The sequence below is a fragment of the Chelonia mydas genome, chromosome 27, assembly GCF_015237465.2.
Source record: "Chelonia mydas isolate rCheMyd1 chromosome 27, rCheMyd1.pri.v2, whole genome shotgun sequence".
NCBI lineage: Eukaryota > Metazoa > Chordata > Testudines > Cheloniidae > Chelonia > Chelonia mydas.
The window spans coordinates 5,579,162-5,603,868 of NC_057860.1; the positions used below are offsets into that span (position 1 = coordinate 5,579,162).

General features: G+C 52.2%; 1 long non-coding RNA gene across 1 annotated transcript; it reads right to left on the minus strand.

Annotated features, from left to right (window-relative positions):
- Positions 1-809: 809 nt before the first annotated feature.
- On the minus strand, positions 810-14,642 carry LOC122463919. The gene is made up of 3 exons (XR_006287675.1): positions 14,506-14,642; positions 1,902-2,036; positions 810-1,168 (listed from the first exon to the last, which is right to left on the minus strand). It is a non-coding gene; the product is annotated as an uncharacterized LOC122463919 (long non-coding RNA).
- Positions 14,643-24,707: the final 10,065 nt, after the last annotated feature.

Below are 24,707 nucleotides of genomic sequence, written 5' to 3' on the forward strand. Positions count from 1 at the left end.
TGGGGGGGGGGAGCAGGGGGAGCGGCCGCTCCCCCCACTGATCACATCAAAAGTGGCGCCTTAGGCACCGACTCCCTGGGTGCTCCGGGGCTGGAGCACCTATCGGGAAAATTGGTGGGTGCAGAGCCCCCACCGGCAGCTCCCCGCCCTGCCCCGCGCCCGGCCCCAGCTCACCTCCGCTCCGCCTCCGCCTCCTCCCCTGAACACGCCGCCCCGCCCTGCTTCTCTGCCTCCCCCCTCCCCGGCTTCCCGCAGCTGTTTGGCAGGAAGCCGGAGAGGACTGAGAAGCAGGCGGCGGCTTCCCGCTCAGGCCGAGGGTGGCGGAGGTGAGCTGGGGTGGGGAGCGGTTCCCCTGCGCCCCCGGGTTACCTGCTGCGGCACGGGTGGCCCTCCTCACGCCCCCCCGCCCGAGCTCACCTCCGCTCTGCCTCCCTGGGCCTGAGCCCAAAGCCGCCGCCTGCTTCTCAGCCCGCCCTGGCTTCCCGCGTGAACAGCTGATTCTCGGGAAGCCGGGGGGGGTGGAGAAGCAGGGTGGGGCAGCGCATTCAGGGGAGAAGGCGGAGGTGGACTGGAGGTGAGCTGGAGTCGGGGGTGGGGCGGGGAGCTGCCGGTGGGTGCTCTGCACCCACCAAATTTTCCCCTTGGGTGCGCCAGGGCTGGAGCACTCGTGGAGTCGGCGCCTAAGGCGCCACTTTGGGCCGGTTAAATTTCGAAGCCCTTTTAGAACCGGTTCTCCCTCGCGGAACAACCGGTTCTAAAAGGGCTTCTAAATTTAACAACCGGTTCTAGCGAACCGGTGCAAACCGGCCCCAGCTCACCACTGCCTAACTCCCATTGGTTCCCATTGGAGTTAGGTGCCTACATGCCTTTAAAACCTGGCCCTTCCTTCCCGCTTGGGAGCGCTAGGAGATATTGCACCCCCAGCACTCCTGCTGGAGCAGGGCAGCGTGGTATCACCCCAGTGCGGGGCAGGATCGAGAGCCAGGATCTGATGAGAGACAGAAAGCATAAAGCCAGGATCCTGCTGCAAAGTTCCCCCAATATTTGCGGGTGTTTGGTCCGGGGTCCAAAAGAGCCTCTGGAATAGCTTGGGGTGGGTGTCACTCACTACAGTGGAGTGACTGCACTTCTCCCGGCAACCAGAATGTGGTCCACTGCACTCATCTCCCTAAAGGAGAGAGAGAGAGAGACAGTCACGCCTCTGCTAAAAGAGAAAGGGGTGAATCTAATAATTCCCCTGCCTTCTCCTCCCCACTCAGTACCCGCCTTGCTTGGGAGAGCCCCCTGCTCTTTCAGCCCAGCACCTGAGCTGCACCTGTCTGCCAGGAGCTGCGGCTTCCTTGTCTGCCAATTAAATACTTAAACTAATGCTACGGCATTAATTGCATTAATAAGAAACTAATCTCCTACCTGGGCCATGTAATCAGGAGCTAATTACCCAACCCGACACTCAGATCTACAGCTCCTCTCGCAGAGCTATTAGCCTTTGCTAAGTGCTTTTGCACCAATTAGTGTCCTTGCGGCAAGCCTGGGGTTGTCTCATTACATCCCACGGCCAACGCTGCTCCAGCACCGGGAGTTTTTCAAGGTTGCCCGGCTCATTGTGCATGCAGTTGTATCTCTCTAAATGGCAACCACAGGAAACTGTAAAGTGCAACATCTACAGGCATAATTCTGCTCTGCATTGCAGATGCTATAGTGGCCACCTGGCTGGTTTTTAAGCAGCCTGGCTGGTTTTTGTACTGCCTTGCTGGTTGCTGGTCAAAAGATGTAATATGCTGGGGCGTTTGTTTGCTGTGCACAGGCACAGCTGTGCATGCAGCGATCTTGTAACTTGCAGCCATGCAAGTCACATGGCTGGGCGCACAGCCAGCACCTGGGTCTGCGTGCTGGCCCCTCACCTGCACAGCCATGGCAGCTCCTCTCAGTGTCAGAGCCCAGGAAGCAGGATGGGCCTGAAGCTTGCCAGCAGGAAGGGATAAGCAGTGCAGCGGAGAAAGCTGGGAGGGGACAGTAGTGGGGTTCCCTCAAGGGCTCTGAAAGCAGGACAGACCTGAGATTCAGCAACTGGGTCAACTCTAGAACCCTTTTAGTTGGTAGAATCACAGAATATCAGGGTTGGAAGGGACCTCAGGAGGTCATCTAGTCCAACCCCCTGCTCAAAGCAGGGCCAATCTCCAATTTTTGCCCCAGATCCCTAAATGGCCCCCTCAAGGATTGAGCTCACAACCCTGGGTTTAGCAGGCCAATGCTCAAACCGCTGAGCTCTCCCCCTTAAAATTTCTTTTTTTTCTTCATTCCCAATGGCCAAGGCCACATCATCTTAATAGTAGGGGAAGGCCAGTTTTTCTGCATCTCAGGGGTAGCAACCCTGTGTCTCTATTAACCCCTCCTGCTTTGGGGCATAAGGCAGCCACTGAGGGCCAGATCCTCAAAGGTGTTTAGACACCTAAGTCAGACACCTAAATACCTTTGAGGATCAGGGCCTAATTGCTTCAGGTTAGGAAGGAACTTCCCCTAAGAGCAAGTTATTCCATCAGTGTCCATTAGGACGTTTCTTGCTCTGTAGCATCAGGGGTCGGCCACTGTTGGAATCAGATGCTGGACCACACGGACCTGATCCAGTCCTGGCGTCCGAACAGCCCAAGTTGGGATCTGGCCAGGATGCTGGTTCACTCACTAGGTGTGAATGGCCTCAGTGTCTCAAGGGTCACTCTACAGACAGTGCCTCCAGGCGGTGGCTGGGCATCTCACACCTGAGATTAGTGAGCTTGAGAAGCAAACCCACAAAAGGCAGTGTGCTTTACAAACATAGCCCAAAGCCTAGGCTATGGAGCATTTTGCTTCTAGGTCACCAGTTCAAATCCATCCCAGAGCAAGAAGCAAGCAGGAGACATGGCTGTCTGATGGCAGTTAGGAGGCTCAAGTGGAATGACCTCATGGGTACAACCCAATTCCGAGTGGAGATCTGTCCACGTCACAAAAAAATCACCATCTCTGTGATGCTGATTGGCTTCCTCGATAACCTAGAGGCCGAGGACTGAACAGGAATGGAGAACAGTCCCCCACCTCTTCCCCCAGCCTGCTGGGGTCCTGCCCCTCCTCCTCCTCCTCTCCCCGCTCCCCCGCCTCTCCCCCCAGCCTGCTGGGGTCCTGCCGCAGATCAGCTGATGGCCCTTGCAAGGGAGGGGGAGAAGCGGAGCCGCAGCGCGCTCGCTGCTCCGGGGAGGAGGCGGAGAAGAAGTGGGGACAGGGCCTTGGAGAAGAGGGGTGGAATCAGGGCATATCCCCTCCAGCCCCCTGCAGTGAGCCACTCTGGACAGAGGGCTGGGACCACCCCCACAACCCTAGCCCACACCCCCCGCCCTGACCCTTACACCCCCCCACACACACACACCCCTCAGCCCCCTGCCCTGACCCCTGCACACCCCCACATACACTCCCAGCCCCCTGCCCTGACCCCTGCACCCTCACCCCTCTACCCTGACCCCTGCACTCCCCCCACACCCCATGCCCTGACTCTTGCACCCCCCACATTCTCACCCCCACCCTGAGCACCAAATGGGAGCTGCCCAGGTAAGCACTCCACACCCAAACCTCCTGCCCCAACCCTGAGCCCCCTCCCTCATTCTAGCTCCTGGCCAGACCCTGCACCCCAATCCCTAGCCTGCTCCTTCACCCCCAGCCCTGTGCGCAGCGCACTCCCACCCTCAGCTCAGTGCGGAGAGAGGAAGAGAATGGGCTAGAACCAGGGAGAAGGTAGGTACCCACTGTATGTGGGCAGAGCTGGGATCCCAGACCGGCAGCGGGCTGAGTGGGGCCCTGGCTGGCAGGAGCCGGCGGCTGGAACCCCAGACCAGCAGCGGGCTGAGCCGCTGAGCCCACTGCCGGTCTGGGGTCCCAGCCGCCAGCCCCGTTCAGCCCGCTGCCGGTCTGGCTGCCAGCCCCTTGCCAGCCGGGGTCCCAGCCGCAGGCCCCGCTCAGCCCCCTGCCAGTCCGGGGTCCCTGCCGCCAGCCCCTTGCCAGCCGGGGTCCCAGCCGCAGGCCCCGCTCAGCCCCCTGCCAGTCCGGGGTCCCTGCCGCCAGCCCGGGGTCCCTGCCACCAGCCCCTTGCCAGTCCGGGGTCCCAGCCGCAGGCCCCGCTCAGCCCGCTGCCAGTCCGGGGTCCCTGCCGCCAGCCCCTTGCCAGCCGGGGTCCCAGCCGCAGGCCCCATTCAGGCTGGCAGGAGCCGGCGGCTGGAACCCCACACCAGCAGCGAGCTGAGCTGCTCAGCCCACTGCCGGTCTGGGGTCCCAGCCGCCAGCCCCGTTCAGCCCGCTGCCGGTCTGGCTGCCAGCCCCTTGCCAGCCGGGGTCCCAGCCGCAGGCCCCGCTCAGCCCCCTGCCAGTCTGGGGTCCCTGCCGCCAGCCCCTTGCCAGCCAGGGTCCCAGCCGCAGGCCCCGCTCAGCCCGCTGCCAGTCTGGGGTCCCTGCCGCCAGCCCCATTCAGCCTGCTGCCAGTCTGGGGTTCTGGCTGCCGGCCCCTTGCCAGCCAGGGTCCCAGCCGCAGGCCCTGCTCAGCCTGCTGCCGGCCTAGGTGAACAGAACCCCAGGCCGGCAACAGGCTGAGCAGGCCAATAGCGTAAGATCAGCATTTTAATTTAATTTTAAATGAAGCTTCTTAAACATTTTGAAAACCTTGTTTACTTTACATACGACAATAGTTTAGTTATATAATATATAGACTTGGAGAGAGAGAGAGAGAGAGAGAGCGCGCGCTTCTAAAAAATGTTAAAATGTATGACTGGCACGCGAAACCTTAAAGTGAATAAATGAAGACTCGGTACACCACTTCCGAAGGTTGCCGACCCCTGGACTATAACAACCTACTGCATACAGCTGCCGGGGCTGGCTCTTTAACTGAAGTGAGGCCAGTCATTGGGGGAGGGCTGTAGGTGGGATCCCCACTACACCATGGTGTCTCTCTGAATGCAGCTGTGGTTCACTGCACCTCTCCTGTTTGAGAGAGGTTCACACCCCACACCCAAGAGATACCAGTCACACCCCCTGGGAGTAGTTCCTAGCCAGTTTCAAGAGATGGGACTGTCAGCTCAGTAATTTTCCTGAGTACCAAAGCCTTGGAGTGGACAGACAGATTGCATGGGGGCGAGCTATGGAAAGGCAAAGGGCCTTCCAGGATGATTTTGCTGAGGGAGCAGAAGAGAGATGGTGGGAGAGAGAGAAGGCAAATCTCATCCTTGCAGAAGATGGAGAGCACAGGCTCAGGTAGGCACACAGGGAGCTCTGACAAATCCCTTTGATTGAAGCCAGTGAGTCAAAAGCACTGAGATCAAACAAAGAATTAGGAGTTATAGGTCTGCTTTGCAATAAATAATATCTAGGAAACAACTGGCTAGTGGATGAGTCAGGTCAACAGATTTGGGTACAGGGGGGTTGTTTACTTCTGCTCCAATGTGAATTCAGTGCTTTATTTGTGCTTCTCTTCCCCACACACAACTCCTGATCTCAAGTCCTAGGTTTCCTCCTTTCACAGGACGCCATTTGAGCTCAGCAGCAACGATTCCTTTCCTGACCACAGGGATCCCTGTCGAGCTAGTCTGGGAATCAAGGGTGATATATGGTGGATATAGTGTACTTGGACTTTCGGAAAGCCTTGGACAAGGTCCCTCACCAAAGGCTCTTAAGCAAACTAAGCAGCCATGGGATAAGAGGGAAGGTCCTCTCATGGACAGGAAACAAAGGTAGGAATAAATGGTCAGTTTTCAGAATGGAGAGAGCTAAATAGCAGTGTCCCCCAGGGATCTGTACTGGGACCAGTGCTGTTCCACATATTCATAAGCGATCTGGAAAAATTAAATAGTGAGGTGGCAAAATTGCAGAGGATACTAAATTGCTCAAAATAATTAAGTCCAACGCTGACTGTGAAGTGTTACAAAGGGATCTCACAAAACTGGGTGATGGGGCAACAAAATGGTAGATGACATTCATAGAAGATTAGGGTTGGAAGAGACCTCAGGAGGTCATCTAGTCCAACCCCCTGCTCAAAGCAGGACCAACCCCAGCTAAATCATCCCAGTCAGGGCTTTGTCAAGCTGGGCCTTAAAAACCTCTGAGGATGGAGATTCCACCACCTCCCTAGATAACCCATTCCAGTGCTTCACCACCCTCCTAGTGAAATAGTGTTTCCTAATATCCAACCTAAACCTCCCCCACTGCAACTTGAGACCATCGCTCCTTGTTCTGTCATCTGCCACCACTGAGAACAGCCGAGCTCCATCCTCTTTAGAGCCCCCCTTCAGGTAGTAGAAGACTGCTATCAAATTCCCCCCTCACTCCTCTCTTCTGCAGCCTAAATAAGTCCAGTTCCCTCAGCCTCTCCTCATAAGTCATGTGCCCCAGTCCCCTAATCACTTTGGTTGTGCTCCGCTGGACTCTCTCTAATTTGTCCACATCCCTTCTGTAGTGGGGGGACCAAAACTGGACACAATACTCCAGGTGTGGCCTCACCAGTGCTGAATAGAGGGGAATAATCACTTCCAACAATCTGCTGCCAATGCTCCTACTAATGCAGCCCATATGCCGTTGGCCTTCTTGGCAACACGGGCACACTGTTGACTCATATCCAGCGTCTTGGTCACTGTAATCCCCAGGTTCTTTTCAGCAGAATGTCAACATTCAATGTTGACAATGCAAAGCGATGCACATTGAAAACATAATCCCCAACTATCCATATAAAATGATGGGGTCTAAATTATCTGTTACCACTCAAGGAGGAGATCTTGGAGCCACTGTGGATAATTCTCTGAAAAACATCTTGTCAATGTGCAGCAGCAGACAAAAAAAAAGTGACCAGAACATTAGGAAAGGGAAGGAAAGTTCCGCTCACCCGTTCCCGCAAGTTCATATACGCGGATGACATTTGCTAAGGTGTCCAACCACAGTCATTCCCAGAACTTAGACACCATCAGTGCAGACTTGATTAAGACTGTCGAATACTGGAGCCGGTGGCGATTAAAACCAAGCATGACCAAGACAGTTCTGAGTGTCTCCCATCGTTACAACACCAGAGCAGATCAAGAACTGAAATTTTTCTCTCAGTGGTCATCACTTGAAACTGGAATCCCACCCAGTCTACTTCAGAGTAACCCTAGAGAGTTCTCTCACATGTCTTAACCAGCTGAGGGCTAAGCTGAGGATGTGTAACAATCTTCTAAGCAAACTGGGAGGACTTCCTGGGGAGCAAATGCTCAAACACTCTGGTCATCTGGCTTAGCACTCTGTTACCCTGCAGAGAATACTGTGGACCCGTCTGGCTCCATTCGGCTCACATCAAGCAATCTGATGCACAGCTATACTCAGCCATGCTCACTGTAAGTGGGACGATTTGACCTGGCGCCCCGCCTTAAGCAACATCCTTCCTCCACAAGTCCATCATGAGGATGCTACAACCAGAATGGTTGAGAAGATCAGGGCAAACCTGAGCCCACTGCAGTACACAGATCTCTTCTACAACCCAAAAGCAAGCTTGCGGTCCAGGCACCCGTTGTGGGCCCACTTGCCCTGCCCAGATTTCGCTGGCACGTCGAGGTGCTGTGAAGAATAGTCTGACATCAGAAACCAGAGTCTTACAAGTGACCCAACCATGAGTATACCCACTCATGGGCCCTTCTGAAGTGCTTTGGAACAGGCCAGGGTCTACATGCAGCCAGCCGCTGCACCTTGGGGCCAATGAGAGGATCCCGCTTGTGTCTGTGGCCAAAAAGACAGGGTCATACCAGACTTCATGGCCATGCCAGGGCTCTACACCTCACTGAGGAGGCAGCCATGGATTGGATTGGCAGGCTCCGCCTCCGCTAAGAAGATTGCAGGTTGTTGACAGCCCATTGTGCAGCGTCTTCCAGCAGGTCCTGAACAGCAACCACAGCCTGGATCACACCAGAGATAGGCAGGTGTTCCTTGCTTACCTGCCTTTCGCAGGGACTCGCTAATACCAGCCCCTCTCACCCCTGAGCTCCTCCATTGTCTGATCACCTCCAGCACATGAAAGCTGAGCTGGCTGTTCCGGCTCACCGAACAGGCCTTTTCTTCCCAAGAGGGTGTCACAGCCTGGTGCTAAACATGCCACGTGGGTGGGAATGTCAAGCCGAGCTGCCTGTCACTGAGCAGGCAATTAGAGACGCTTTGTCAGCACCACTTAGCAGCTGGAGCTTTATTGGTGACAGAATCTGGCAGAAGCAGCTTGGTCCCAGCTGGCTGTCTGCTGCACAGCCTGCTGGGTGGAAACTCCTGGGGTCTACTCCAACTCTCCCGTTAACCCTGGGCAAGACACTCAGCCTCCCTGTGCCTCAGTTTACCCATTATAATGTTAGTATAATAAAAATAATAATAAACCAACCCACCTCCCCTGGCTTATTTCATGAATAGTTGTAACATGCTGTGAGATCTGTGGTTCGTTATTGATGCACCAAGAGGTGGTGGCTGGATAATTGCTAGAGAACCGGGAAGAAGAGGGTGTTCGGCTGCTCCCATCCCTCACTGGTTTGTCTGAATGCAGAGGTAAGATGCCCGGTTAAATGATCCCCACTTTGTCTGCTTCATTCATTCCCATCCCTACCCCAAGCACATCAGCAGGGCCACCCCAGGTGTGATGCCCACAGCCCATCAAGTCTCAGAGGGGTGAGGACAAATCACCTCGGCGTGTCATTGTTAAAACGTCTTCATGAACGGAGCACCATCTCCTCAGCCCATCCACAGCAGGACTTGCTTTTCGGCTGCCGTTCTGCAATTCGCTTGAAGTAGAAGGTCACTGAGTCCATTCGTCTTTGCAATGTGACTGCACAGCATTAACAGAGCGTCTATAGCCGCATCCATTGTACCTAGGCCAGGGGTTATAACTGCTGGCAAAGAACAGCCTGCAGGGCAATGGATGCAGGTTAGGCTGGAAAGAGCAATGACAAATACAAATCAACCCTTGTATTGTGGTTTTGCCCAGAAGCCCCAGGCATGACTCAAGGACCCCGTTGTGGTCAGCATTGTATGACCATTGAACAAAAAGACTGTCCCTGCTCCTACAACCATATGGGCCATACCTATATGTATGGCCCAGGATTGCTCAAACTGTAATGCTATGAACACATGCATTGATCTGACTGAGTTCAATGAGATTGCTTTCTAGCTCCTGTTCCTAGAGGCTCTCGGTGCAGTTACAAATGTTTAAAATACACAGACAAATATTCAGAAATGCAGGGAACTATCTGGCACTATTTGCCTGAAGTATCCCACCTCGTTAGCTAGGGAAGGGTCAAGTGGGTTCTGCTTACTCACCGAGGCAGATGGCTCTGTCTTGGAGTTGATCAAAAAATATTAAGTACTGCCTACAGGGAAAACAAAAACATGCATTTTTTCCATGTCAGTTCATTTTGTTGAAACATCAAAAATATCAATGGAAAGATAAATTGCTCATGAAAGTTTGTTTCTTTGAAAATCAATTGTTTTTCATCAGGAAAAAAATGGCAAGAAACATTTTTCTTCCCATCATCTCGGCCCATTACTCCACCTGGATAGTAAGGAGGTGGGAGTCGGTCTCTGGAAAAAGAAGAGCTAGGTTGTGGGCTGAGCAGCCTTGAGGGAGGATCCTTAGGAGAGCTGAATATTGTAATTTGTTACTTTCTGTACTGATAAATCCAAACCCCAGGGAGGGGTTGAGTTTGGATTCTACACAGAGCATGGATTGCACGTGAGAACAGAGAAAGGTACCTGGCTCTTCTAGAAAAATAGTACTTTTTTCCATAATAACAAGACTTCATTACATCTCATCTATCCCTCAACCCGCCTCTTGGATGGACACCAAAGAAACAGATATGCCTCAATGTGTGCATTAAAGCTCAGAAAATCCAGGCTGTCCGAGACCCAAAGGGGACTGGGTATCAGAGTCAAAGGCCCATCCCTAAAAAAGCCCTGACATGAGCCCATGCCCTTTGCGAGCAGACAGCTGTTAGCATGTGGGCCTGTGCCAATCACGACTCTGGGCAGCATCATATGGGGAGATGGGAAGATCTCTGAAGCAGCACAGACCCAGGGTGTTTAGGATTTTATAGAATAAAAATCAACACCCTAAATTCCACTCAGAGGCTAATTGCACATCTGCGTGGACTAGAGCTGAGTGGAAAATGGAATTCCCCTACCTAGGAAAATTTCAAAGCTTTTTGGAAAAGGATTTCCTCTCAGATTGGGACCTCCAAAAAATATCGTGGGAGGGCAAATCTGCTTGGGGAGCTGAGGAGCCCAGAATGCCTGGTTTCCTTTGGAAGTTTCAACAGAATTGACATGTTCCTGGGGAATGTTCTGATTCCATCAGCCCAGACCATCCCCTCCATAAACTTATGAAGCTCAGTCCTGAAACCAGTTAGATTTTTTTGCCCCCACTCATAGGTGCTGGAAATAGGCATGCTGCCGCATCCCCTGGATGGATGCGGTTTCCATCACGTAGAGGGTTTACAGTTTGGTTCAGTGGCTCTCAGCACCCTCCCCTGCCCCACTATAAAAACTGTTCCAGCACCCCTGTCCCCACTGCTCTTCTTGGGAGGCTACTCCTGAATGTCACTACTCTGATGGTTAGAAACCTTCCTCTAATTCAAGCCTAAGCTTGCTAATGGCCAGTTTATAGTCATTTGTTCTCTGTCAATGTTGGCCCTTAAATAACTCCTCCCTGGTATTTATCCCTCTGATGTATTTATAGAGGGTAATCACATCTCCCCTCAGCCTTTGTTTGGTTAGGCTAAACAAGCCAAGCTGCTTGAGTCTCCTCTCGTAAGGTGTGTGTTCCATTCCTCGGATCATCCTCTCAGCCCTTCTCTGCACCTGTTCCAGTTTGAACTCATCTTTCTTCAACATGGGGGACCAGAACTGCACACATCTGGATGTATACCTGGATTAGACACTTCCTCCTATTAATACAAATAGTGAATAATAATGACAATAGAGTTAACAGCCCCAGGTGCTAGGTCCTGTACAAATAGAACAAAAAGACATCCTCTACCCCCAAAGACTTTACTATCTACATAAAGATGTCCTTAGTGATCCTCTTTCTCTGTCCCCTCCACCTTCTCTGCTCCCTCCCATGTGTCCTTCAGCAAGTTTTAACATCCCCTTTGATCTTCTCACTCAGCAGAGACCAATTTCAGAGAAATGAGCCATTGTGAACTCCTCCCCTAGGGCAAGCGTGGCTGCAGACACCCTGCATGCCGGACTAGGAGCTTACCAACTGTGCTAGGGAAAGCTTGTTTGTGTCAGGGCAGTATTTAGATTAGAGACTGAGCAGGGGGCATGCCCACTGCTCTCTGAACAGTTTACAGCCAATCTATTTAGTGCAAACCAGCCCCTTTCCCTTGGGTTTGGTTTAATGGGGACTCCAAGAACAGTAATACAATCATACACTTTCGGACTGTTTCACTCAGGGACCCATTCTGGAACAGCTATTCCAGAATAAGTCTTCCAGAGCCGTGCTGGGTGTGAACACCCTTATTCTAGAAGAAGTGCCTGGTTCCTGTTTAGCTTAACCCACTTTGAAAGTTTAGTAAGCAAATCCAGAAAAAGGCACTCTGATTCCAGAGTAAGAGTGTCCACACGCAGAGTTATTCAGAAATAGCTGCTGCACTCCAAAGTCCCACTCTACCTTAATCCAAATGACTTATCTGCACACGAAAGGTTTTAGCCTCAGTGTGGCTGCTACTAGGATTTCCCTGCCAATGCCACTCTGTCCTCTGCCCTGAAGAGCTACCCCCATTCTGTCGGGCATGGCAGTAATGAGCTGCCCCCTGATACCATAAGTCCCAGACTCCCTGCCAAGACCCTGCACTGGCTAATACTATGGGCTAAGATAAAACTGGGACACTGCAGGAAACAGTCCTGGCAATGCAGCAGGTGGCATGGTCCCTGTGAATCTGTGCCAAGCCCCATCCAGGCAGCATGCTGCCTGGGAGTGCTGGGGTGGATTCTGGATTTTGTCTAAAACAGAGGCGCTGCCTATTGAAAGCCACAAGGTCTTGCTGCTCAGACCAGGGAGAGCGCGGAGCCCTGGATGTCCGCCAACGTGGGTAACTCATTCTGCCTTTTTAAAATCCCACCTGCAGTATCGGCTGCATACAGCATTCGTCATTCCTGTTACAACGGTCGCTGCATGCTGCCAGGGCCTCCACCCCCGCTCGGAACTGGCTGCATTTCAGGGTTGGCAAAGAGTCTCTTGTATGCAGTTTGCAGAGGTGGGAAAAAAATCCAATAGATGTCACTTCTGTTTATGTTTGTGCTCTTATTAACATGGACTTAGAGCGCATCAGTTTGGCAGAGACTCAATCCTTTCTTAGCATTCACTGCTCTGTCTATTCACCCCTCCCCAGCCAAGGTTTTCCAGGAAGGTTTTAGACATGCCTTTTGCACTCCCATTTCCTCCAGAATGCAGCTCACCCGGCCCTTTGGACTGGTGACAAAAAACATGCCACTAAGTTAGTGATCACTTCTCCTCCCCTGACCCTGGCTTTTGACTGCATTTCTCCTTCCCTTGGGTAATTGATGCCTCTTTTGAAAGCTATTCTTCACACTGAAGGGGAGGAATTAGTCAGGGCCAGATGAAAATTGTCAAAACTCTTAAAATAAATGGGAAAAGGAGGTTTTGACAAAATGAAGATTTTCACGGGGAGTGTGCTTCCTTCAATTTGTAGGTTCTCATTAGACAAATCAAAAGCCAGAACATTTTTCAGATCTGGGAAAGTTTTCAGCAGAAATTTCAGTTTCTGAACATTTTGAAACATTCAAATGTTTCCATTGAACGTTTCAACAAAAACTGTTTTCACTGAAATTGTCCACAGGGGAAGAGATGCGATTTTCGGACTAGCTCTCGAGTTAGTGTAGATGTCAGGCTCGCTCGCGCCTCGGACCATAGCTTGCTTTTGCCATCTCCGTGGTAGCTCCTCTGCCTCCTTGGCAGAGCTTGTGTTCATTACTGTGTGCGCTGGGGAATACATTCTGACATCCTCTTCCATTGTACCAGCCTCCCCTAATTTCCACTTTCCTTTTATCTGTGCACTCACACGTCTGAGCCAAAGCAGATGCAGTGTAGCATGCTGGCAAGGCCTGTGTAAGGAACATTGAGACCAGCCTCCTGTTATCACAAACGGTCGTATAATCTGTTCACAAACTTACCAAGCTCCATATTAAAAACAAGTTCGGTTGTTTAGCCCCCAGAGGCTGTTCCACAACCTCCCTCCTTCTGATGGCTAGAGCCTCTCTCCCATTTCCATCACAGAAATATTTATGGCCAGTCTGTCCCCATTGGTTGTTGTCCCAATATAGCCCTTTAGCTTTGCTAGCTCTTCTCCCAGCCTGGCGTTCACCCCCCAATGTATTTATAGAGAGCAATCACATGGCCTCTCAGCCTTCAGTTTGCTAGGCTCACACGCCTCTTTTCCCCTCTATTTCCAGTCTGAATATGTCTAGCTTACACTTCCAAACACTGGATCATGTTGGACCTTTCTCTGCTAGATTGAAAAGCCCATTATTAAATATTTGTTCCCCAGGTAGATACTTTCAGACTAGTCACCCCTTAACCTTCTCTTTGTTAAGCTAACTAGATTGAGTTCCTTGAGTCTATCGATATAAGGCACATTCTTCTAATTCTTTGATCATTCCGATGAAGTGAGCTGTAGCTCACGAAAGCTCATGCTCAAATAAACTGGTTAGTCTCTAAGGTGCCACAAGTACTCCTTTTCTTTTTACGAATACAGACTAACACGGCTGTTACTCTGAAACATTTGATCATTCTTGTGACTCTTCTCTGAATCCTCTCCAACTTAACAGCCTTCTTAATTGTGGGCACCAGAACTGGACACAGCACTCCAGAAATGGGGTGCACTCACCTTTGGTGAGCTCCCCCATCTCAGTACATGTGCTTGCACGCTCTCTCTCAGTTTGTGGTGGATCTTTGGTGCCTCAGCCCTTCGGCTAAGTCACACAGTCTGTATGTGAGATTAAAAAACAAAAAACCAAACCCTTTCCAGGATACAAGTCCAACAGGGGGCCTATCTCAGCACCCTCTGTAAGGTTCCCTCGATCTGCAGCCCTCTCTGGGCTTGCCCCTCAATCAGTCCAGTAGGGCCTATCACAGCACCCTGATACAAACTGTCTCTTAGCCCCATCTGGGCTCCCTCAAGTTGTTCCTGCTCTTCAAGAGTCCTGGTTTGGGACCATGTCACCCAGGGCTCCCTCCCTGGAGACTCTTCGCCTCTCTGGGCCTTCCTGGCCCCAGCTGGGCAACTAAAAAAAAGTTCAGTTCCCCTTCTCCAGTGTATCACTTTCCTGGTGGCTGGTACCCAGGCCCACCCTCTACTCCAGGTACCAGCCCAAGGACCCTAAAGATAGCAGCCATCTGCCATGTCCCTTTCACTAAGCTGTATTGCTGCTATGATTCCCTGGGCCACTTCCCCATGGCTCCAGCACATTCTTCACCCTTACCTCAGAGCCTGGTCCAGGTGAAGTCCCAGCAGCCAGCCCAGAGCTCCTTCACATTCCCCTCAACCTCTCCCAGCACAGCTCTGCCCAAAGTCCTGTCATTCCCTCAGCCAGGCACAACCTCCACACACCTCCAGGTCTGGCCAGAAACTGATCTCAGGCTGGCCCTGCAGCTCTTCTTATACTAGCCTGCTGGGCCCCGATTGGCTGCTTCCCACACAGCTACTCTAGGCAGCTTGGAGGACCTCTCTACTGCCCTTTTCTGGGGCTGGGTGTGGCAGGGCCATGAAGCCTCCAGCAGCAGGCCTCCCAGGATCATATTAGCCCTTTTGGCCAGAGTCCCACTGGAAGCTTATGTTCAACTGACTATTCACCATGACCCCCCAGATCTTTTTCAGAGTCGCTGATTCAGCTGTGTATAACTTGGAGCCTTCTGCTCTGGCACCTCCCACCAGCAGTAGGAAACAAAATGAGCTACAGTGAAAACTGTCATTCGTGTGGCAGAACAAGACTTGTGGGTTCGCCCCCTCCTATGCATGCTGGTGATGATTCTGATCCTTAGTAAAGTACTTTAGGTGAAAAGCACTAGATAAGAGCCAGATATTATTATTATATCAGCCTGAAATGTTCTGCATTCCCTCTGCAATCTCCCCTGGGACTTCATGGGATTAGGCTAGGCTAGGCCTGATCCCATGAAGTCCCAGGTCTCCTAGTCTGAATTTTAAGCAAGCTCTTGGTTTGTTTGCTCATTTCTTTGCCTCATTTGCGGTGCAAGCCAGAATTAAATCCACGGAGCTGCCGATTTCCCCTTTTAATAACGCCTCATAAAAGGCTTCCACTCCCCTCCCCAAGAGAGAGACATTTAGACACCACATCAGTGCCACCGCTGACACCAGCATTTACATTCACAGCACAGCACAAAGCCACATGTCGCTAGGCTGAGCCGAGAAGCTCGACTGTGTTTGGATTGAAAGATAATGACTGAACATCAGTATCTCTGCACTGGGGAGATTTTATTCTCACTTATTAAGAGGAAAGGGGGGAAAAAGAGGCCATGACGAGGGGCACATCTACACTTAAACTGCCATGGCAGCACAGCTGCGGCGCTTCAGTGCAGACATAACCTATGCCAGCCGAGGGGGTGGGTTCTCCCAACTCTGTAGTTAATCCACCTCCCCGAGAGGCAGAAGCTAGGGTGACGGAAGAATTCTCCCATCGACCTAGTGCTGTCTACACCAGGGGTTAGGTCGCTTAGGGGGGTGGATTTTTCACACCCCTGAGAGCTGTCACTCTGGCGATGTAAGTCCCCAGTATAGACCCACCCTAGACCCTATGATAACACAAATAATAACAATGGCCCTGGAGACTAAATGCCTCTGTTTATCTACAGAGCGGGTGAAGTGGGGGTGGCAATGGCTTCCCCTGCAGTGCCCCGCTCCTGGGTCTCCTCCTGAGCAGGAGGCTGAGGGGTGAGTTACCCTCAAAGAAGAGGGAGAAGGTCCAGCCCCTGCCCCCAAATAGCCAAGGTGGTGAGATGGGGATAGGCTTCCCCAAGGGGCCCATTGGGACTGTTCTGTTCCAGCTGTGAATGTCCCCCAGCTCCCCACCCGACAGTCCCCAAAAGGGAAGGAGAGCTGTGGGCAAAGGCACAATAGGGCCGCAGGCATCGGCCCTAGACTGCGGGGATTTTGAAGGAAAGGCTTTTAAGTCAACTCTGACCATGCCCCAGACTGAGGTGCAGAGTGGCAAGAAGTGGCCCAGGGAAGGTGAGCAAGGGGCTGGCCGAACTTAGGTCTTCTCGCACCACTGCACTTCCAGGGCCCTAGGCTGGGACCCAGTGCCAAGGAGGGCCGAGGTCCCACTACCCACCCCGGAGCTACGACTCCTGGCCCAAGGAGGACAGTTACCAGCAAAGAGACCAGTCCAGCTGGGACCTTCTCCAGGGGGCCAGGACACCTTGAACTGATAGAAAGACTGGAGTCAGAAGCCCCGACCACGAGGCCTGCTGACCGACCAAACCACCCTGCTACCATGCATAGTGCACTGGGAGTGTGGACGTGACCAGAGCTGCACCTCACTAGGCAGTGGGGGTGGCAGTGGCCCCGCACCGGAGCGCCAGGATTGGTTCGAACACTTCAGCGTCAAAGTCACCGGACGCAGCACAGGGAGAGCCGTTTTCAATCCACAATCACACGCGCATTGTTGCATTCACCCGAGAAGGCCCCAATCAAGACAGACTCCTCTTAGCCACGCATCTAACGGGCCTTGTCCTCGCCTGATTCATTCCATGAAGGCCCAGTGCAGCGTTTGCAGCTGTGTCCCACTGCCTGGAGAGGAGTTCAGGACTCCCCTGCATTCTCTTTTCCCTCTACCCCTCCCAGGGGGAAAAGGTTAGAAGGGTTTCACTTCAGCATCCGAACGTCTGCTAATAGAAGTCGATGCTTTCCCCAGTGGTGCTGACTAACAGAAGCTGCCTCAGACTCACTTAGCAGCAGCAGGTCTGTGAAAGAGCTCCTGCTTTAGTGCATTTAGCTGGCTTAACAGCACGTGCCCTGACTTCAGCGTCTGCAAAGAGCTGCAGGGTTAAGTGGTGACCTTGTAGAAACCCAGTTGACCCTGAACAGCCAAAGAGGCCATTTCCAAGCCATCCATCTGGAGCTTAAGGACCGAGAGAGAGAGACTCCTGAAGCTCGGGCACTTGTACAAATGCATGTAGGACATTCAATTGCCATTTCGCCTCAGCATTCCCTGTGGAGGAGCCAGAGATGATATCAGGGAGCTGTGGAGCTCCCACTCTGTCCCTGGCTTGCTTAGATCTTTGCAACTATCTGTCCCTGTCTTGCTTTCTGTGCTGCCCCGGACCCCCCAGTTGCTCTTTGTAGGAAGGTGACAGGCACTTTGCAAAGAAAAAGTAACGGCAAAGGTAGGAAACACAGGAAGGGTGGGAAAAGAAAACCCAAACCCCTTTCTCTGCAGGAAAAGGCTAAATAAACCTAGTTTTAAAAACAGTCAGTGATGCCCACGACCCAGTCTGTGAAGGGAGGGTGTTGAGCCGGCAATGTAACGCATGCTCACAAATAACCCCCGTCTGTCTACACACAAATCACGCTAAACCAGGGCTCGGACCCAGGGGTTGGATGGTTCAAGCTTGAGTCAAAACAGCACCCAAGGTTCAAGATCTATTGCCGAAAAGTCCCACAAAAATGTGTTGTTTGATACGGGTCTGTCTACACTGCAGTGTTAACCTAGGGCTTGAGCGTCTGCACTCGTTTGTAAGCCCAGGTTAGAAATTGGTGAACCCTGGGTCCCAGCCTGGAGCTCCAGCATCTACGCTGCATTATGCGGGCCCAAGTCCAACCACCCATATCCCAGATTTCCTTGCACCTGCCCAAAATGTGGCCATCCTTTGTTCATGGTGCACTGTGGGAAAATTTAATTGTCCACCAAACTTGACTGTCCAGAGGACAAAGTGAGTCTGCCCATGGGATTGTGGGATACTTTTGGCAAACTCCCAGAGCACAGGCCGGGGGGGGGGTGCGGAGGGGGCTGTGTCTACACTGCAAAGCAATTGGGCTTGAACCCTGGGTCCCAGCTTGACTGACGCTCGGACCCTCCACCCCTGGGAGCCCAAGGTTAGCGCGATGTATGTGTAGACAGAACAGCAGTTTGGCTTGAGCCTGAGTTCAAACTCTGGGCTTCCACTGCAGTGTAGACATATCCTAAGACGCTGCCCTGAAAGTTCTGGTCCCTTCTGTTGGAGGGCCTCCCATGTACAGAAGAGGGTGCAGTTTGTGGAGGGTGGAGAACAGAGGCCTTGCAAACAAGACAGAACAAGTGTAGTATCACTGTGCCCCATAAATCAGCTGCCACACTCCACCCCAGAAGCAGCTGCCTTTCAGTCATGAGTAAAGTGACCCCTGCATATGGATTGTAGGAACTGAGCATGCTGGGATCTTTGGATGCCAGATGCTGACGTCGGTCACTGGGAGGAAACTTGCTTTTTGTAACTGACGTGATGCCTGCCTGAGATCTTGTGACACTCACATTGAGAGTAGTTTGTGTAGTCATTCGGAGCTGTCCACAGCGAGCCGGGAGAACGTCCCCAAGGCATTCAGCGCTCCCGCCACACAACAGGAACTAGCTGTTCAGCTAGCCGAATGCACATGCAAAATTCCATTAGAAACCACTACAGCAAGACTGGCAAATGTACCCGTTATATCAGAGGCTCTCAAACTTCATTGTAGCACGATCCCCTTCTGACAACAAAAACTGCTACATGACCCCAGGATGGGAGACTGAAACCTGAACCCACCCAAGCTCCATTGCCTGGGGGGGCCAAAGGCAATTCAGCCCTGGGCAAGGGGCCTACATCCTAAGTCTGGCCACCCAGGGCTAAAGTCCTTAGGCTTCAGCTTCGTCCCCGGGCTGTGGGGCTTGGGCCCTGAGCGGTGGGGCTCGGGCTTCAGTCCTGCACCCCAGGAAGTCTAAGCCAACCCCGGCAACCCCATTAAAACAGGGACATGACCCACTTTGGGGTCCCAACCCACAGTTTGAGAACCGTTGTGTTATATGAATATCAATTGCAGTGACTCACTTGGGTCATGGGGACAAGGGCTAATAACATTATAGAAACAATACTTAGCTCTTATATAGTGCTCCTTGTCAGCAGATTGCAGAGTGCTTCACAAAGGACAGCAGTATCATCAATCTCATTTTACAGAAGGGGAAACTGAGGCACGGGGAGCAGAAGTGACTTGCCCAAGGTCACCCAGCAGGCCAGTGGCAGAGGTGAGAATAGAACCCAGGACTCCCACACTCTGTGCTTTCAGAGCATAAGATGATCAGTAGCTGGGGTCAGGGAATATTTCCCCCGGGCCCTCTGGGGTGTTACACTGTATTTTGAGGCACCTGCAATTAGGTGCTACTGGACAAGCTAGATCTCCTGTAGAGTTCTGGATGTGGCAGTTCCTAGGGTAAGCATCTGTCCTTTGTGCTGAAAAAAGAAAGTCCATTCCCTTTAGCACAGAGAATCTGCTGCATTCTGAGCAGAGACAGGAAATCGCCACTGGGGATTCGTACGAGTATCCTTGGCAAACAAGCCCCCCCACGCCAGTTCAGCCAACCTGTCTGATGAAAAATGAGTCACAGACCATGCCGCTGACCCATGGCAGCAACCGACAAGCTGCTGGGATGCAGCCAAGAGAAGCTGGCATCTGTTCCTCTTTTTAAAGAGCCAGATCGTGGCCTCTGAATGGGATAAAAATATGTGTGTGTGTGTGTGTGTGTGTGTGTGTGTGTGTGTGTGTGTGTGTGTGTGTGTGTGTGTGTGTGTGTGTGTGTGCGCGCGCGCTCACATGTATTAGGGTGGGAATCTCCCACAGAAGACCCTCAGACCATGTGCCATGATTTAATCATGTATATACCGTCAGTGTTGATGTATGAACAGTTAGACTCATAGATATTAAGGTCAGAAGGGACCATTATGATCATCTAGTCCGACCTCCTGCACAACGCAGGCCACAGAATCTCACCCACCCACTCCTGCGATAAACCTCTCACCTATGTCTGAGCTATTGAAGTCCTCAAATCATGGTTTAAAGACTTCAAGGAGCAGAGAATCCTCCAGCAAGTGACCCGTGCCCCATGCTACAGAGGAAAGCGAAAAACCCCCAGGGCCTCTGCCAATCTGCCATGGAGGAAAATTCCTTCCCGACCCCAAATATGGTGATCAGCTGAACCCTGAGCATGTGGGCAAGATTCACCAGCCAGATACCCAGGAAAGAATTCTCTGTAGTAACTCAGATCCCACCCCATCTAACATCCCATCACAGGCCATTGGGCCTATTTACCATGAATATTTAAAGATCAATTAATTGCCAAAATCATGTTATCCCATCATACCATCTCCTCCATAAACTTTTCGAGTTTAATCTTGGACATGAACGCCTAAAAGAGTGTGACTGCTACACCAGAGAGCTGGATTGCACCTTTCATTAGGATATATATATCCTAAAATGCCTGACAGCCTTAAATAATCAATAGCAGAGGGAGTGAGGCATTCAAAACCCAGGCAAGGAAGAGAGGAAAGATGCTGGCAGATGAGCTCCAAAATGTGATGGCAAGTCAGTGGGGCAGAGAAGAAGGCTCTTACACCAGCATCACACACACTGAAGAGGGACAGAGAGAAGAGACACCGAGCTGAAGATCATGGCAGGTGTCATTAGAAAAGTAATTTCCTCTAGATTTACAGTCAGGCAGTGGGCTTCACATAGGACCTCTTTGTGCCAAGGTGATTCATTAACTCTGTGCAGGGAAATTATCTTTGCAAGCTGAGTTAATGCACAAAGATAATCCCCCATCAGTTACACCTGCTCAGTTCTGCAGGATAACACGCTCACACCAAACCTGGCCCACACAGACTGTAAAGGTGCCACTTTAAACCATTTAGTTAAACCAATGCAGCTGTCTGTGCACACTCACCCTGGTAAATTACCAGGACAGGCCAACGCGATGGGAGAGTGCCTGCACCCACAGCCGCACCGGTTTAACATGACACCATTAATTAAACTGAGCGTAACTTCTGTGGGCAGCCCGGGTCTCCATATCCCCATCCTGCAGGCAGCGACCCCAGCCTCTCGGTTCTAAATGAGGTGAATGTGGTTCCATTCGTGCAGGGTGGGGACTTTTGAGTCCAAGGCACTGAGCAGACACAGGTCTGGCTCTTCAATTGTCTGCAGCTCCTCAGAGACCCCTGGGGGTCCGATGTTCTGCCTTCCATGCCATTGTTAGCTCAGCATCCTCACTTCCCCACAAGGCCTGTGAATCTTCCTAGGATCATATCTAACAGGAGGTAGATCTCCCCATCTATCTATCTACCTACCTATCTCTCCCCATACATCCCCTCCTATCTAATCTATCTATCCATCCTTATCTCCTCCTTTCTTCTAGGCCCAGTGCAGAAGTTGCTGCGCTCATGGGGATGGACCAGGGCCTGCTCTGTAATAATTTATGACTACATGAATTAGTCATTGGGCTGTTCGCTGGCTGGATACGTTGGTTTGGTTTAATAGCAGGCCACTGCAGAAATGAACAGGAAGGCAACCTGACGGTTCGAGTAAGCCACCCACCTACTGACACGTAACAGGCAATGCAAAAGTCAGCCACTTCGCTGTTCTACCTCAGACCCCCTGAAATGCTCACCGGACTGGCTTGTCCCAGGGAGGTCCAAGCTTGACCAAACAAAGACCCTGACTAGATTTAAAAGGACACACTCCTTCAAGCAGGGAGGGGGACCCAGACCCTAGAGGCTTGAGACATTGAGGCCTGCCTATGTCTTTATTGAGGCACAGCAGGGCTCTGGAGAAGACAGACATGCTGGAGACCTTCCATAGGTTGAAAGCCCTTTTCCTCAGATGCTTTGCTTTATTCCCACTGTTAAGATTAAACAGCACTTTGGTTTGGGAAAGTTGTTTTGAGTCACTGTATTGAACCACAACTCCTGAAGGGCAGAACCGCCGGTACCAAAGCCAGTCAGAGCTGCTGGGTAAGCACAAGTAACATGCTGCGGGCTGCACCCAAGGCCTGGGCTAGGAGCGCAAGGAGGGATGTCTTCCTCCTGCCCCACTAGGCCCCACGCTGCTCCCTGGAGTAATGAACTGTGCTGTCAAGAGGCAGGACTCCATAGCAGGACTCCAGATGGAGGCTGCTGGATGCAGAGAGCCCCTGTGGTTCTTTCTGACTTTCCTGCTTCCAGCCAGGATTACGTCCTGGGCTCCCTCCATCCTGGGCTGGATTAGGAACTCAGGGCAGGGCCTGCTGCCTGGCCCACATGAATGTGTGCAGCAGCTCAGTGCAAGGAGAGAGATGAGCCCTCAGCAGCTATCCAGCAGCAAAGATGAAATATTCCCTGCCAGGGCCGTCCCTGCTTTCCAGGAGCAAATGCACTTTGAAAGCCCGTCAGCGTTTAGCTGCAGGGTGAATGCTTCTGCCATTATTGCAGGTGCCAGGCAGTTGTCCCTCCTCCACACGGTCTCCACAACTGCAGCTTTTCAACAAGGATCCGAATCTTTCTTGGAGAGGAAGCACCGCCCGCCCTGGGAAAAGTCCACCGCTTTCTGCCAGCTAGAGCAGTGCAGCCTCATGGGCATATCCCCAAGCCTCCCACTCACCACAGCTGCTCAGCTGAAAGCAGCCGAACACCTGGAGTCTCAGCACGAGCCAGCCTCCCACGGCTCTCAGATCCTGTGGGCCACCTTCCCACGCAGCCTCTCTCTCTCGCCACAGCTGATGGATAAGGCAGGAGAGGAGAGTGTAGCAAAATGACACTGAAAGGCAAATTCATGGTACTTCCTGCCTCAGGATGTCCAAGCGCTGCCCATATATTAACGGATTTCCCCTCTGATGTCTCCAAAAGGAAAGGGAAACATTATTCGCCCCAATAGGGAAACTGAGGCACAGAATACGAGCTAAGGGAGATCTCTTGTATCTCAGGGGGGAGGGGGAGTTCAGAAGGATCCCATTTCAAATCCCAGGCCCCTCGTGTGGACCCTCCGCAGCACCCCACTCTGCCCTCATCCCTTCCCCTTCCCCACGCCCAGGGAACAGTTGTGAGACCAGTGCTGCTGAGGCTCGGGAGTTGCAGCTGTGCCGCTCTGCCATCTGTACCTGCTGGGGGAGCTGGAGTCACCACACTTCCTGTCCTAAACTGTCCCACTGCCTGCGAGAGCGCTGGGAAAGGGCCCAGGAACCAGCCTTTCTGGCCTCGCTAGCTCTGGCCTCCACAAGGGGCACAGACCCATTTCGCAAGGGGGCTGGATCTTTGCACCAATCTGCAGGGATGCGACACCGGGGCCTGCTCTGGGAATGGCACCAGGGCATCCAGGGAGGACGTTGAACGGGGAGAGAGAGAGAGAAGTTGCCTTGTCACTGAGATCTTAATGGCTCTGCCGGCTCAGACAGCAATGGGCTAGGTGGGCGACACCGTGACAGCTTCCCTGACAGCCGAGACAAATGGCCCTCGCAACCAGTTGTCTTGTTGTTTGTGCAGGACGACAACGTTTGTTCTCAGTGGCGTGTTCCATCCCCCCAGCTCCCTTCACGTAGGCGCAGAGGAGACAGCCAGTGACAACGGCGCAGCTGGGAGTTGAACAACCCAGAGAAGGTGTGTTGGGAACCTGGGAGATGTTCCCAGCCAGCAGGGAATAGCCCCACTATGACCGGGCCAGGTGCCTCCCGTGCACCCCCTCAGGGCCAAGGGCCACGCTACAGACAGCCCGCTTCGGTTTCCCCTCTTGGAGTGTTCAAATCAACTTTGCTTCAGGCTTTTCCTTGGTCAAAAAATACCCTTCCTTGGGGACTAGGTTTGCTGATATAAAATAAACTGTAAATAAACCTCAACCCCCCCAGACAAAGTCCATTCATAAGTCCACACTATCACCCCCAGTCTTCTTTTCCCCCACCTAGGCCTTCCTGCCTGGGGCCTCTGTAGTCCAGGGTCTCTACCAGGCCCCCCCGCCTGGAGAGCTTTCTTTCCTCTCTGCAAACTTTGCCATAACGTCCTGAGCTTTCTCCTTTTCTTGCAGCCTCATGTGGCTCTTATGCCTCATTCATAATCCAGGTTAGCTGGCCCCAGCCATCCAGCCCGGAAGGGGCGAGCCACCCGGTTACACCCAACCTCTAGGTTTTCAACTTGGCCCTGAGAATAAGCCACTGAAATACAAGTCCAAGGCACTGATAAGTTAGTACAAGATCCTGATGGCCATTACCAGTGATGCCCTGGTCCTGAGCCGACTGACCAGATCACCACAATTCACAGAGGAACTGCAGCAGATAAAGTGTGCGTGGCAGAGAGATAGTGCACCAGTCGTGCAAAAACCACCGTGGATCCATCTGCATGCTGCACTGTGATACAGATGCAAAAATTGTCCACAATTCCCTCCCCACAAGAATTGTTAATCTTTAGCAGAGAGAGCTTTTCTGCCAAAGGTTTATTGGACATTTGAGTGAAGTGGGTATTAAACCAAGCAAACACGAAGGGGTTTTAAGGAGTCTGAATCAAAAATCACATCCTCTTTCCACCAATTGTATCCCTTACCCAGTTGCGTGAGAGCAAGGAGGTGGAAAGATGGGGTGGGGCAGTGGTTAAGGGTTACACCATGCTGATCACTGGTGTCTGAATGCCAGCTACATTTCTTGGTATTTGTGGT